Source organism: Rhinolophus ferrumequinum, chromosome X (assembly GCF_004115265.2).
Source record: "Rhinolophus ferrumequinum isolate MPI-CBG mRhiFer1 chromosome X, mRhiFer1_v1.p, whole genome shotgun sequence".
In the NCBI taxonomy this organism is placed as follows: Eukaryota; Metazoa; Chordata; class Mammalia; order Chiroptera; family Rhinolophidae; genus Rhinolophus; species Rhinolophus ferrumequinum.
The window spans coordinates 12,220,926-12,237,322 of record NC_046284.1 but is presented as its reverse complement, the minus strand read 5'-3'; the positions used below and the strand labels follow the sequence as shown (position 1 = coordinate 12,237,322).

At 37.3% G+C, this 16,397-nt stretch overlaps 1 protein-coding gene across 2 annotated transcripts in view; it reads right to left on the bottom strand.

Annotated features, from left to right (window-relative positions):
* The window catches only part of LOC117032132 (putative MAGE domain-containing protein MAGEA13P), a 106,947-nt gene that overhangs the window by 55,023 nt on the left and 35,527 nt on the right, over positions 1-16,397 (bottom strand). The window contains exon 3 of one of the 2 annotated variants that reach the window (XR_004424705.1): positions 14,862-16,155. The exons of the other annotated variant lie outside the window; for it this stretch is intronic. The gene's annotated coding sequence lies outside the window, so the exon portion shown is untranslated. Of the gene's footprint in view, positions 1-14,861; positions 16,156-16,397 lie in introns of those variants that run through there. 2 annotated transcript variants of the gene reach the window in all.

The following is a 16,397-nucleotide window of genomic DNA, read 5'->3' as shown; positions in this document are numbered from 1 at the left end:
TATATTGATTTTGTATCTTGCAACTTTACTACATGTGTTGATTAGTGCTGTTTTTTGGTGGATTCAATGGGATTTCCTCTAGATAAGTTGCTATCCTCTGCAAACAAAGATAACTGTACTTCTTCCTTTCCAATTTGGATGCCTGTTATTCCTTTTCTTGCCTGATTGCTCTAGCTACCATGTTTCCCCGAAAATAAGACCGAGTCTTATATTAAGTTTTGCTCCAAAAGACGCATTATGGCTTATGTTCAGGGGATGTCATCCTGAAAAATCATGGTAGGGCTTATTTTCTGGTTAGGTCTTATTTTCAGGGAAACACAGTAGGATTCTCAGTACTATGTTGAATAGGAGTGGTGAGAGTTGGAACCACTGTATTGTTCCTGATCTTAGAGGGAAAGCTTTCAGTCTCTGACCACTGAGTACGGTATCAGCTCTGTCTTTGTCATATATGGCCTTTATTATGTTGCGGTATATTCCTTGTATACCCAACTTGCTGAGAGTTTTTATCACAAAAAGATGTTGTATTTTGTCTTCTCTTTCATTTCTGATGTTATTTATTTTCATTAGTCTTGATTCGTCTTCTTAGTCTAGTAGTCTAGCTATTGATTTGCCAAATTTATCTCCCTCCCCTCCCACCCTCCACAAAAACAAACAAACAAACAAACAAACAAACAAACAAACAAACAAACAAAAACTACCTTAGTTTTGTTGATGTTTTCTGGTTTCTATTTCATTTATTTTTGCTCTGACTTTTGTTATTTCTTTCCTTATGTTCACTTTGGGCTTAGTTTGTGCTTGTTTTTCTAGTTTCTTGAGGTGTAAAGTTAGATAGTTTATTTGAGATATTTCTTTTTCTTTAACATAAACATCCATCACTATAAACTTAACTCCTAGAACTGCTTTTGCTGTATCCTGAGGGTTTTGGGATATTGTGTTTCTAATTTAACTTGTTTCAAGTTTTTTTTTTAATTGTCTTTTGATTTCTTTTTTGACCCAATGGTTGTTCAAGATTATATTTATTAATTTCCCCATATACTGAATTTTTCAGCTTTCCTCGTGTTATTGATATTTGGTTTCATACCATTGTGATCAGAAAAGATACTTGGTATGATTTTAATCTTCTGAAATTTGCTAAGACTTGTTATCTTGGAGAATGTTCTCTGTCTGCCTACTCAGTGCTTTGTGATTCTATTCTGTTTCTTGTCCTCAGAGATATATATCATATTTTTGAGACTGGACATGCTTACTTTTTGTTTTGTTTTCATCTGTTATTGCTATATGATTGGAATGTATGTGTGAATGCATAAACTCACTGAGCCTTGTTGACCACAAGTTTAATATATCTTTTCTTTTTCTTTTCTTTTCAAAAAACACCATCCTTCTACAATATTGGGTTAAGGTTGGGAAACCATGGTCAACCACTAGGGTTCCCTTCTGTTAAAATATTAATTATTCATCCCTAGTGTAGGCAATTTTTAGACTAAACCATGTGTATAAATGCATTTAATAAGTTACTAGTGCCTTTGGTACATATGGAGAATCATGTACTTAATAAAGGAGTGGGGACGATATTCAGCAATAATTAATAGGGTGCTAGGGAGAGTAACACGTGGGAGAGCTAGTTATTTGCCATCCTATTATGATTTTCAGATTGTGTATGTCAAAAGACATCCTAAGAGAACGTGTTGATCACTACCAAGAAGAGTCTCTTTATAAAAGAAAACTTTTCAGAATGATAGGAACAAGTCAGATGAGAGGAAAATAAAGTAAACCCAATAGAGTAACCAAGATTTGTAACCATCTAAGATACAGTAATTCCATCTCCAGGAATATATTCTAAGTAAATAGACATGTAGAAAAAAAAAAGTTTGTAAAAAGATATCACAGTGTCAGGTATAAAAAATTAGAAACAATCTAAATCACTCAAAAGAGGGTACCGGTAAAACAAATCACAATGTGTCCATGAGTAGAGTATTTTTGAGTCCTAAAAAGAAAGATGCTTACACTAAGAAAGTATTAGGGTATCATACGTAAACAGCAATTACAATAATAACAGTAGAAATAATGGTAACCATAGCTGACATTTATTGAGCACTTACTATGTGCCAGGGACTATGCCAAATGCTTTACATTTACTCATTTAAATCTCACAACTTCCCTTTGAGGTAGGGAAAATTATATTCCCCATTACAAAAATGAGGACTCCAAGGCTTTGTAGTTACATGATTTGATTGATATTATGCAGCCAATAATCGTAGGGCCATGGTTCATGAGTACATGTGTGTGTCTGCCTTGTATGTGCACGTGCATGTAATAGGTGGGAAAGATAACTGGAATGAAATGTACCGAAATATTAAAAGATCATTATACTTGCATGGGTTGCTTTCTTTTCTTTATATAGACATATATATGTGGTGTGTGTGGACGGGCACGTACGTGTGTAAATATCTATGTATATTTTCCAAATTATCTACAGTGAGCGTGGATGTCCTTTACAATTGGAAATGCAAATTATTATAAATATTCCATGACCTTCACCCATCTGGTTTTTTGGCTTTTACCTCATTGGTGTGGTCCAAAATATAAGAAGGATTCTTTAGTGAAATCTCATTGCATTTCTTGTGATGACAGAGAGATCAACAAAATAGTCACGATTGAATTTACCAGAGATGGTATTAAACCCTCTTTTTTCTATCGTGTGTGTGTGTGTGTGTGTAAAAGCAAGCTAATGAATTTGAATTGAGTGTTCCACATTCTAAATGCCATTTATGAGAATACAGCACTAACAGCACTACAATATGCTGCACAAAAGCAACTTATGAGCTAGAGAGATGAGACAGTAAGTGGCATTATAAATGCGAAGATGAAGTTGATAGAATAGGATTTGAATGAAACGTATTATGGTAGGAAGTGAAGTGGAAACTAGTAACAGCACAGTAAGACCTATGAGTGCTAAGAGCTTTGTGATAGGAGTTTGAGTGGACACAGTATTATTAACGAGTAGACTGAGGTTAACTGTATTCTCCCGGTACAGTCATACAATCACAGGGAATCATACATCTACACTCAACCAATACATCCCATTTATCACACGAATATGCTTTTAGAATATCACTGCCAAGACAAAAGAAAACTACGGGAGGAAAAGGTCTATGATTTTCTCTTCTCTTTGGTGTGTAGTGTGCTACAAATGCTGAAGCCTATTTTGCTTTGTTTAGAAGAATTTCCAGCACACTATAAAGTAGGAGTCTTCAAACATTTGGATGAGATTACAGTGCTTCAGGGAAGAAAGTCAAGTCTTCAAAAAGGGGTTAGACTTCTTGCAGATAGTTATTTCCCCGATGACAGTCAATGTACTACTTGTGAGAGCACCCTACCAAGACCAAGATTTCTTTTAAACATTGTATTTATTTAAGTGTGTTTTTCCAGGACCCATCAGCTCCAAGTCAAGTAGTTGTTCCAATCTAGTTGTGGAGGGCGCAGCTCACAGTGGCCCATGTGGGGATCGAACCGGCGACCTTGTTGTTAAGAGCACCGCGCTCTAACCACCTGAGCTAACCAGCTGTCCTGACCAAGATTTCTTAATTCCTCATCTGGTGCTCTACAGAACTTACTACGTGCCCAAGGTATATGCCCCAACACTTCATTACTTCCTAGGACTTATTTACACATTTCTGTGTTTTCTCAACCTTCCAAGCTGTTCTGAACTGTGTATTTCCTACTGGGACTCCATTAATATCCCTGCCTCCCCACCCAGACTGACGGCCATATACTTGTTTGACCACCACCTGCTTGTCAAATTCATTGAGTTGATGGGAGAAGAACAAAAGTCGGGAAAGTGTTGGCTACGCCTTAAGCTTTAGGGCAGTGGTTCTTAATTTAGGGAGAGGGTCCAAAGATCCTGTTGAGACTCTGATGAAAGCAGTGAACCTTTCCCCCTCAAGTGTTTTTGAATATGTGTATGCTATGATTCTCATAAAAAACTTCGTATTTTCTAAAGTGCATGCAACTCATACTTGGACTCCTTAAAAGTATTTGAGTTCAGGTGTAAAACTTCTGCTCAAGCAGAGTTCAAGGCTTTTCACTTAGTTTACCCTACAGAAGAATCTGTTATTCCAAGATCTGTTATCTGATCTTGAATTCCAAGATCAGTTATCATGGAATTCATTCTGATAAACTAGATTGTGAAGATAGAGAGTTGGGTTTCCAGCATAATTGAATCTAGAATAACAATATCTTGATATAAAAGAGTAGGGTGAGGCCTGGGGCATAAATGACTAAAAGCAAGGGGATGTGTCCTCCAGTTTAGTAAAGTTATCTTGCTTCCTAAATGGGTTTATTCCACCTGCAAGGGCGTAGGGTTGCACGGTGAAACCCCCAAATGATCTGTGCATTTACCTAGGGTATCTTTTGTGGATAAGCCCATGCATATGGGATGTTAACCTTAAAAGTAAATGGTTAGAGGAGAAATGGGAGTTTGACATGTGCCCCCAGCATATCATTTTTCATCATAGGCAAAATTAATACCAGCCAACTAGCAAGAAGAAACTACGGTGACATCAAACTTTGAAATCTACTGGAAGATCTTTTCTCATCCAGTTTCTGGAGGTACAGTTATGGCAGAGTCCATTTGTGCACGTGAACTAAGCCATGAGTCTCTGCTAACACATTGGCTACAACGGACTGAAATATGCCCCAGTACTAATGGAGTACGGACTCTGACTTTTCATTAAACGACGTTAATTCTGGAGCAGCATACCTGAATGAAAGAAATACAGGCTTTGGAGTCAGAGCTGGGGCTGAATTCTAGCTCAGACACTTCCTGCGATCTCTTTTATATTATTCTTCATCTACAAGCCTATTTTCTAATCTGTGAAAAGGGTATAAATAATGCTTATCTCAGGATCACTGTGAGAATTCAAAATAGTTTAAACTTTGAATCTGAGCTCTCAGTAAACAGTAGCTATATCTGATTATCATCTTGTGTGTGTCACTATGATCCTTTCAAGGTAATTATTCAAACCATTGCACAATCTGTGGTAGATCTTAATACTAGGATAAGAAGCCCATACTTTATTCCCTAGGCAATGGGGATTCACTGAAGATTTCTTCTAATTTTTGATGTGAATGAAAACAAAACAAAGTAAGCTAATGGAAAATGAGGAGAAATTACTTCAGTACTGCAAATTTAGATTGATTTAATTATATTCTGCAGGCCTGAAAACATCGTCATTTTTCAAATGAATGATTTAGCATTCCAACGACATTGCACTCTATTGCAGCTAGTGTTTTCATTAGTAGAAAGAGAATCAGCTTACACCTAACTCACAATATTTGTTCAAAAGTTGCCGGTATCACTCATGAAAATCTAAGCTGCACTCTTTGAAGAAAAGTGAGGGACCAGAAGATGTGAGATTTTATGTAAATCATATTTACTTCTATAATAGAAGTTATATGTAATTGCTGGAAGTCGTCTTAGATGGCCCAGCTAGGGAAATGGAAACCTAGGTGAAGGAGGAGAGTTGCATAGCAAGATGGTACCAGATTAGAACACAGAAAACAAACATGAATTTTCTTTCTCATACTGAGAAATGTGAGCGAAACTTTTGTGGGGGGAGTTTGTTCATTCAACAGATATGTGAGCTCCCATATATGTGGGGTTGGTGAAGGGGGTCATTCATCCCAGAAATATGTGAGTCCCTGTGATGTACCAGATAGTACACTAACCCCTGCCCTCATGGAGCTTCTTATGTGCCAATCATTTATTCAATTTAATTATAATTCTGTAACGAACGCCGATGCTGGCGTTGAAAATATGAAAATATAAAAGGGGGAATTTATTTAGTGAAGGAAGTCCGTACAAATTACTACAGGCCAAAACACGTTGTAAAAAAAATTTAAGGCTGTTCTATCTAGGAAAATAATTCTCACGGCTGTAGGAGTCTTTATAGACCAAGTAACTCACAGTTTATTTGTATCCCTGAGAAAACCATGATCTTAACTTAAGGTATCAATCAATATGTTGCCTTACTTGATTTTATATTTTATTCATGTAATTTCTTACTACATCAACGGAAAAGTAATCCTCAGGTTTCAGTTTGTGTTTCGTTGGTTTGAAGCTATGACCTGATCTGGGCAGGTTTAACCACTAGGGGTCGCCTTGGGCTAGGGCTGCTGCAAGAACACCTCTTAACCTACATCTGTGGCTCTTCAACCTGAATACAAATTAGTGATTAGGATTTAAGTCGGGCCTGGGACAGTGGTGAGATTTGGGCTATACACAGTTGGACACGAGAAGAACCTCAGTTAGTTATTCCAATATTAGCAAAAGCAGAGAGGGGAATATGTCAGAGGTTGATGGAGTATGATCACTAAATCAGTTGGGCTGGAAATGAGTGTGTGAAGGACACAAATAGAACATAACATGGGAAGGGTGGTTTGGGCTCAAATTTTTGAGAGTCTTCAGTACCACGCTAAAGAGTTTTAATTTTTCATGTTAGCAATTGGGAATCGTTGAAGATTTTGAAGAAGGAAATATAAACAGAATTAGCATGGTTTAGGAAGCTTTGAAATATCCCAGTGAGACATAATGAAAGAATGGTCAGTTATGGCCAATCACTGCAATACAGAATGCAGAAAGAGGAGGACGACTGGGCGAAAGCTGAGATCAAGTTTGTACATGCTCTGGACATAGTGGTTTGGTGGGCCTGTAAGTCCTCCACATGGAACATAGAATAGGCAGTTGGAAACGAAACATGGGAGCCTAGTAGAAAAGGAGGGCTACTCCCCAAAATTCAAGGAAAATAGAGGCAATGGTTAAGCTCAGAGATGGGGCATCAGAACAGAAGCAGAGAGAACCTAGGATGGACATTTGGAAAATCGCCAGCATTTGGGTGTAGGATGTGGACGAAGCAATGGAGAAAGAGACAGAGAAAAAAGTGGCCAAAGTGGTTCTGATTCTGCGGCAAACAGCCAGTGTTGGAACAGAGCTGGCAAAAACAACTTTTGTGTACTCCTATATAGAGTTAGAAATTGACAACAAAGGAGAGAGGTCAATGAAAAAGAAGCTTTGCTCCCATGGATTTGAGAGACAGAGATAACTAGATTTAATAACCATCGGATGGGCAGTAGAGCAAGGAAGTAAAAAGATGGGGGTTGACTCAAATGGACTGAGGATGGAGTTGTGCTCTGTGTGACCTTACACGCCTTCCTTTCCTCTCCAATCATCCTCTTTCTCTTCAGTAATATATAGGTGCTATGAATGCGTCCTCATGGGGTTTCTGTGACTGGCATATGTGATAATGCATATATAATGTAGTTAACGTACCACCTAGCTACAATACATTTACTAAGTGCTCACTTTGTGTTGCTTATTATGACATCTGCTATAAAGAAAATGGCCCCTCCGTCTCTTGATGGCCTCTGAATAAAACCTCAAATGCAAGATTATCTTACAATATGGTTTCACGGAAAAAAAAAAAAAAAGTTGGCTTTCCTTAGAAATTGATGACCTTTCTGCTTTGCAATAATAATGAGGATTACGCAAGGTTTTGTTGTTGCAGCTGTTCATAGGTTTGTCTCCTTTTGCCTTGCTTTTCAGAAATATTGGACCAAATTTTGAAATGGAAACCCAAACAAACAAGTTAACCGTTACAGTTTTCATATTTGAGGCTATTTCTTCATTTCCATGCTTCTGATTTGGTATTTTGAATTGATCTTACTGTTTTTAATTATCATTTGTTATGTACTGAGTTGTTTTTCTGGCACAGGATTACTCTACATGCATCCGCAAAACATCCCTGTATGGTAAAAATTATTAATCCTATTTAACATGTATGACAATTAAAGTTCAAGGTGGTGGGGTAACTTCCAAAGTTACAGTTAATAAGTGCAAGAGTAGTGATTTGAAACTACATCTCTCAGACCCTAAGTCTTTGCTATTTCTCTTATGTTATAAGTTGAAAGAATAGGTGAAGGAATAATGTTTTAAACATGATTTAAAAGCAGTACACATAGAAACGGCTTGGATTTTGAATGTCGGTACACATAAAATATGTGAACTCTATGAAATGACCAACAAAAACCTGGCATGTGGGATCCATCCACTTCTCTATGGTCTGTCTACAATTCAGTTCTGGGCATTGCATTCCAGGAGGGATATACGAGGTCTGACAATTAGGTTCGCGAACTCATCCTAGAAAAAGTGCTCCATACCTCATTGCTGAATATCACTACAGTCACCTTTGAAGTGCTCCCCTTGGGAAGCTATGCACTTAGTCCACCCTTCAAAGAAATTTTGGAACTCTTTTTTCTGGAATGGCCATCAGAGCTGTCATCATATTACCCTTGATGTCCTGAATGTCATCAAAATGTCTTCCTTTCAATATTTCCTTTATCTTTGGGTAAAGAAAGAACTCATTGGGGGCCAGATAAGGTGAGTAGGGAGGGTGTTCCGATCCAGGTATTTGTTTACTGGCTAAAAACTCCCTCACAGACAGTGCCATGTGAGCTGGTGCATTGTTGTGATGCAAGAGCCATAAATGGTTGGCGAAAAGTTCAGGTAATTTTTGTCTAACATTTTCATGCAGCCTTTTCAGCACTTCTAAATAGTAAACTTGGTGAACTGTTTGTCCAGTTGGTACAAATTCATAATGAATAATCCCTCTGATATCAAAAAAAGCTCAGCAACATCGTTGCAACAACTTCTCAAACTTAATTGTCAGACCTCGTAGTCAAGCTAGACGGTGTTTAAAAGAGGCTAACCAGATGGTAAAGTGACCTTAAACCATGTCACGTGAGGATTATCAACATGAATTTGAAAGCTTTTACAGGAAGAAGAGACATGTATAGGTCCCTTTAGTGCCATCACATTTGTGAACTGTTAAGGGATTAGTCTTGGTTTCCATGGTGTGCAAGGACAGAATGGGGACCTGTGGCAGAAGTGGCAGGGCAGAAGATTTGGCTTAAAATAAAAACGGAATGTTGGACTATTAAAGACTTCCCATTAAAAGAATGAGGTTCCTCAAGAGAACGTTGGAGCAATTTAGGTTTTAAGAAGAGGTTGGATAGCCATTTGGCAGAGGTATCGCAGAGGTGTTTCCAGTAGTGAGGATGGGATAGGCAGATGATTTCTAAGGCCTCTCCAACCATGCGTTTGTATGAACTGACGATAACTGCATTGCTCTGTCCATATGTTTTCTGTTAGGTGTTTCTGCATCATACATGTCAGCTGAGAAAGGCAAAGTAGTACAGAACTCTAGCACCTCAGTTATGTAAAGCAACAAAGCAATATATCTTCTGCATATCACAGCTCTCTTATGGATCAACAGGAAAGCTCTACTCAGCTTAGTCACTCAGTGCCATGACTTCTGATGCGAACCACCTAGAGTTAGGCCAAACTTCACAAGTTATGGGTACAGTTCTCCACATCTGCCCTCACTTCAGATATCAGCCATAAGCTTGGAGGTTCCAGGGCCACTCACACTTTTGACCAACTAGCTAAATATCGGGTTCACACTGTTTCCTGCATTTCAATAATTCACTAGAACAACTCACAGAATTCAGGAAAGTGTTACATTTAATATCACAGTTTTATTCTAGCAAAATGGACACAAATCATAACCAGACAAAAGAGACACAAAGAGCCAGGTCTGGGAGTATCCCAAATGCGAAGCTTCTACGGCCTTCTCCCTGTGGAGTTAGGACAGATCATCCTCTCAGCACAGAGTATTGTTAATCAGGGAAGCTCAGCCAAGCTTTGGTGTCAAAACTGTTATTGGGGCTTTTTATTGTGGTTTCATTAAGTAGGCATGATTGAGAGAGAGAGAGAGAGAGAGAAAGAGAGAGAGAGAGAGAGAGAGAGAGAGAGAGAGAGAGAGAGAATGAGATCTCACAGTGGTGTTTAATTGGCCTGGCCCAGAAGTAGCATGGTACGTCTGCTCACAACTCATTGTTTCAAACTAGCCGCATGAATTCACCCAACCACAAAGGGGCCACAGAATGCAATCCTCCCATGAAACTAGAGGAGAGAATAAAAAGAAATATTTGAATAATAGCTCTGATAATTTATTATATAAGTCCTTCAATTGGGCAATCACTTTTCTTAGCATAGTCACATTTTATCAATATTTTCTTTCACATATTAAGTTTTCTTACGTGACTGTGGTCTTTAAACCTAGCTAAAATATCATTAGAATGATCTTATTTGGAAACTCATGATTATTTTCATAGGTTTGGAAACTCATGATTATTTTCATAGGTTTAAAGGGTTTTTTTTAATGATATAAAATGATTTCCATATAAAGCATCAGTGTTCATCTTTTATTTCCATTAGCCACATTAACTTTAAATTGTGTGTTGAAAATAAAAATGATATGTAGCGAGAATCAGACACTTAAAGTTTTTTTGTTCGTGAAGTTATTTCAACAAAAATAATTTTAAAGGGTAAAATATAACCAGTTTGTTGTATGTTATATATTTCTTTTTTATTTGCTAAGTAATCTAGACTGCTCTGTAGCTTTATTTTGATCTCACAAATACTAAGGGGAATGAAGTAGTCTTAAACTATTAGTCATAATGCCACGCAAACACATAGATAAGTAGTTATTAATATGACTTCAGAAGGTAATAGATTTTTCCTTTGCAAAATAGAACTTATAAATAGATTAAATGAAGTAGGAAGCTCAAAAGCAGTATTCAAGGCCATTCATCTGACATTCAAATTCTCAGTATATGTAACCATTTCTGGATGATGTCAAGGATATCACATCTGTGGGAAAGAATGAAAAGAACTGAGAGGAGAAAGATGATTATTTTAGAGAACAGGCTCGCTTTTGTTTAGAGACTTAGAGTAGCTGAATCTCCTCCATTTCCCCATGCCCCAGGCCTATGTGAATAATTGGTGGGTATATTACCCCACATCAATCATCACCTAATAAGATGGCACTTCTCGGATCTTCCTGAAATTGCATCATCCTTCCCGATCGACTCTTCTGTTAGGAATTCAAAGAAGGAAATGCCTAACTAGTTTGGCAGCATGGGAATTTACAGTTAATTTTGAAAAGACTCTTGAAGTGTTAGAAACTTTGTTGGAAATTCAGTTGAAAAGAAAGAAGATAGCCTGCAAATCAACTGGGCTCTTCCAAGTCAAAAGAGATCATATGGAATAGTTAAAAAATAATTTAACAACAACAACAGCAAAAATGCCCATGGGACTTCTTTGATCACCAGTCCTTAAATAGCAGTCATGAAAAGAATGAAAACGATTTCTATATATTGGAGGCCTCACATGTATGAGTTGTATTCATTAACTCTAGTGATCTTAATAACATGAAAATAAATGTTAAGATCCTAAATTTTAAGACGGGGAAGTAGAGTCTCCAAAGAATAAAATCACTTGATCAAAATCACACTTGCTGGATCCAATGGTAGACCGTAACCACGATTCATATATAGGACTGTTCTCCTTTTCTCCCAACCAGTGGCTCGCTGGTGCTCACCTGTACTACTGGTGAACAAGGGCCAATTGTTACATTTTCAGGGATTTTTCAGCCATTATTAAAAAGTAAATTGTATAAGCCTATTATCAAATAAATCATATTTTAGACAGTTAATAAATACTCAAAAGTCATCACTTCCTCATTCTTTTACTACACTTAACTATTATCTGTGTTCTTGAGGTTATTAGGACTATTGTATCTGTATGGTGGAAATAATATACCATGGGGCCGTGCTGTGTATCTATTTCAGGCTCCCCATTCAGTGACATCATGTGGTAGCTTGAAATAAGCCATAGTGGTGTCATGTTGGTAGCTTGAAATCAGCCATATTTACACCATGGAAATCAGCAAATGCTGCAAACCAGAGCTTGGTTTACTGTCCTGGTGCTTTTCTAGATCTAATAAAGTGGTGGAGAAAGCGTTAATGCAGATTAACATAAAAGTGTTCCATGACTGTAGCCATTATGTTGTGAATAGCAGAAATAAATGAGAGACTATTCTTCTAATATTCAAAATCTATCATCCAATGTAGCACAAATTCACTCACGTCCTTGACAAAATGAGTGAAGTTTCAATATTCACTTTTGATGTTTCACTTTCATGTTACTTCTTAACATAAATATCAACCAACATTTATGTTGTAACTGCATTAATCGATCAATTGTGACCTAAATACAGGACTTTGGCAAAAATCAACAAATGCGTTATGTGAGAATAATTTGACTATATAGAATTGACAATAAGGTACAAGAAAAGAATATTGTATATTTTAATAGTATTTGTAAATTGCATGCTGCACCATCCTTAATATCATTAACATTTATTTAAAAAATAGATATGTATACCACAGACTTTTTCTGAGAGCTCGTTAAACATTTGCCAGAACACCAGAGCTTTCAATATCATGATATTGTCAAAATTGAATGAAACTGCTTTTGCCAAAGTCACCAATTCCTACTTGCTAAATTCAATTCTTTTTTATTTGATTTCTTGGTAGCATTTGGCACTCAACGACTCTTTTTTTAAAAATGTGAAATATTCTTAGCTTACAGAACTCACTCCTTTGCTTTTATCACAGTTCAATCCAAGTCCCTTATTTTCATCTCTCTTCTATTTCCTACATCTTAAATACTGATATTCCAAGGTCTTCTAACCTAAGATTTCTAGTCTTATAATAGTCACTCTTTGGACAAAGTCAGCTACTCACAAGGTTTAATACCTTATGGTTTGATAAGTTATTAAATCTCTATTTCTGGCCTAGATATCTCTCTTGGCATTATACAGTGGTACCTTGACTTCTGAACGGCTCCATTGACGAACATTTCGGTTTACGAATGCTGTAAATTTTATGGATTTATGGTATCATTAGATAGTAAAATTCATGCTAAATTTGCAGTTTTAGGGGTTGATTTTAAAAGTCTGCAATGGATTAATCCATTTTGCGTTACTTTCTATGGGGAAACTGCACCTCGGTTTTGAATGTTTCCGAACTCGGTCTTTCCCGAACGGATTACGTTCGAAAACCGAGGTGCCACTATATAGGCAACTGTCTACATATCCCTCAGTGGATATCTTTTAATAACTGCCATAAACCGAATGTTTGTGTCTCCCAAAATTCATATGTTGAAACCTAATTGCAATGTGATATTTTTAGGAGGTGGGGCCTTTGGGAGGGGATGAGGTCATGAGGGTGGGACCCTCATGAGACCCCAGAGAGCTCCGATGTCCCATCTATCATGTGAGAACACAGCAAGAAGATGGCCTTTACCAGACACCGAATCGGCTGGCACCTTGCTTCTGAATTTTCCAGCCTCCAGAACTGTGAGAAATAAACTTCTGTTGTTTATAAGACACCCAAGTCAACGGTATTTGTGGTATAGCAGCCCAAATGGACAAAGACAGAAATCTTGCACTAAATACAGCCAAAACCTAATAAGGATGTTTTTCCTTGTGAATGTTCTCCTTCTTTGTTATTTTCTAATCTGAATAATGGCATTATGCAGCCATCCAAGAAATATGTGAGTCACCTAGACTTCTCACTCAATTCCGATTTCAATCAATGACAAAGTCCCTTTATGTGGTACATTTCTCCTTTTCTTTCTAAACCTTGTGCTAAAACCATCTGTTGTCTGGAGGATTATAATAAGTTTCTAATTGTTCTCCTCGCATGTACTTTTGCCCACCTATAATCAACCCGACAAACTGCTGCCAGAGTTGTATTTCTAAAATGTAAATGTAATCATGTTATTCTACATGAAATCCAATTTTCAATAGCAGTGTTTGTCAGTCTTTTTCACTGCAACTTTATAGGAAGACATACTGTGTTTATTAGAACCCAGCGTATGCACAAATGAATCTACTCACACACACACACACACACACACTCACACACACACACCGTCACACACATACACATAGTCACACACATACACAATTGAAACAAAAATGTAACAAAACAACAGTTAATTTTCTTATATGTTTACATTCTGCTATTTGGGACATATTGTTTAATTTTTTAAATGCTGGCTTATTACAGCCATTAAATTTATTTTATGGTCTAATGGGATGTGAACCATCGGTTTATAAAATACTAAAGTAGAGGAAAAAAAATATCTGCATCCATAAAGCACAGCACACAAAGTCTTTCACAATCAAAAGTAAAACTAGAAAATGTTTTTAAATAAATGGTAATAAAGGAACCTATGAAAATTTGTTGTATGAGTCTGTAAATCTAAAGCTATTCTAAAATAGGATTTACCAAAACTCTGTTGGATATAGCTCAAGCAGTATTCAGAAATTTAAAGTGAAAGGGAGGCTTCACTAAAAACAGGCGTAAGGAAGCTTTCTGGAATGATGGTAATATTCTATAGTTTAAAAGCTGTGAATACACGGATGTATGTATTTGTTAAAATTCAATAAATAGTACTCCTAATGTTTATGCATTTTATTACATGTAAAATGTACCACTAAAGGAAAAAAGGAACTATAAGGACATTTTAAACTATAATTAAAGATATGCATGCCGAAGTGTTGAGGACATATTATAGTAATATATGCAACTAATTTTGATATGTATCAAAATCTAAGATGTATCAATAGACACGTGAGAAAGCCAGTAGAATAAAAGGTTAATGATTGACACTAGTTGGGGTGGTATATGGGTTTTCACATTCAAACTCTTGCAGCTTTTTAATATGTTTGAAATAGTTCCTAACAAAATATTTAAAAAGTCATGCTGTGTGAAATAATACAGACACAAAAGAGTACAGATTGTAAGATTCCATTTTTATGCTATTTAAGAACAGTTAAAAGTAATCTATGGGGACAAAAATGAGAACAGTTATTGACAACAGGGATGAGAACGGACTGCAAGGGGTAAAAGGAAATATTTTGGGGTAACAGAAATACTCTGTGTGGTGGTGGTTACGTGGACATATATATTTATTAAAATTCATCACATCTACACTGAAGATCTGTGCATTTCACTAGACATAAATTGTGACGGAATCAAAATAGGTTATGATATTGATATCAGAGACAAAAGCATTAAACAACACAATGAAGGGTACTTCATAGTAAGAAAATGAACCATGAACAATGCATATTCTCAGTTATGAATTTTACGTACCAAATCACATGGCATCAAAATGTACACTGTGATCCCACAGGTATGATAAAGAGTCTGACTCCATCGTTGTTTAACTGCAGTCAAGCCCCGCTACTCCTTGCCTTCTGCAACGTGATGGGACGTTCCAGCCATGCGAGCCCGGGCCCACACAGGGAGAACTCCCACTCCAGCCCACCCCGCCCCATCCACCACGAAAACCTCAAGTTAGTCTCCTTTTCCTGCCCTATCAAGCCATTTGCAGACCTCGTCGGGAGCCACCCGCTCTCTCTAGAAAGCCTTATTATATGAGTGATAAATCATTTCAAACACTTTTGGAGCATATATGGTATTATCGGTCTTAACAGCTGTATCAAATTTGGGGTGAGAGGGTCCATCCCACTTCTGTGGCATGACCACTTAAAACAGGCATGCAATAAATAGATCATAAAGATATCCTTTCATTTCCTTCTTTTGCCCTTGAAATGTCATGTAAACAAACAAAAAAATGTATCTTTTGCTGCATGACAAAATACCTGATTACTTAGAGGCAGGAAAATAATTTATTATTATATTTCTCACAGTTCTTGGTGTTGACTGAGTTCAGGTGAATGGTTCTCACTAGGATGCCATCAGATGCCATGGATGGAATCAACTGAAGGTGTCTTCACTCACATGTCTGGTTCCTGGGCTGGGATGGCTGGAAAAGCTGGGAGCTGTCAGTCTCTCCACATGGTCTAGGGCTTTGTCACAGCATGTCATTCTCAGGTTAGTCACACTTCCTGCTGCTGTCTGGCATCCAAGAGGCAGGAGGTAGAAGCTGCCAGGTCCGTTATGTGCTGTGCCGGGAACTGGCACAGTGCCATTTCTGCATGATTTCATTGGTCAAAACAATCATAGGATTTGTCAAGATTCGAGGGGGTGGAGAAGCAGGCTCCTTTTGATGGGAGAGTGGCAAGTCTCATTGCAGAAGAGCATGGGGGATAGGCGTTATCCCTGTGGTCATCTTTGGAAAATACTGTCTTCCGTGATAAGGATAAGGGACTGAATTACCTGACATCAAGTAGAGCTAATTGATTATGTGCAACTCTATAACCTGAAAACTGAAACCCTCCACCCTATTCCAATACACATAAAGCATTCACTACAGTGACCATAAAGAAAAATTAATACATCCCAAATCATTAGAAGCAGGGCAGACAACATTTTCTGATCATTGTATCTGAACAATAATACTTGTCGTTGATTATAAAACTAAAAAGGCAAATATTCATTCCCTCTGGAAAACTTCAATA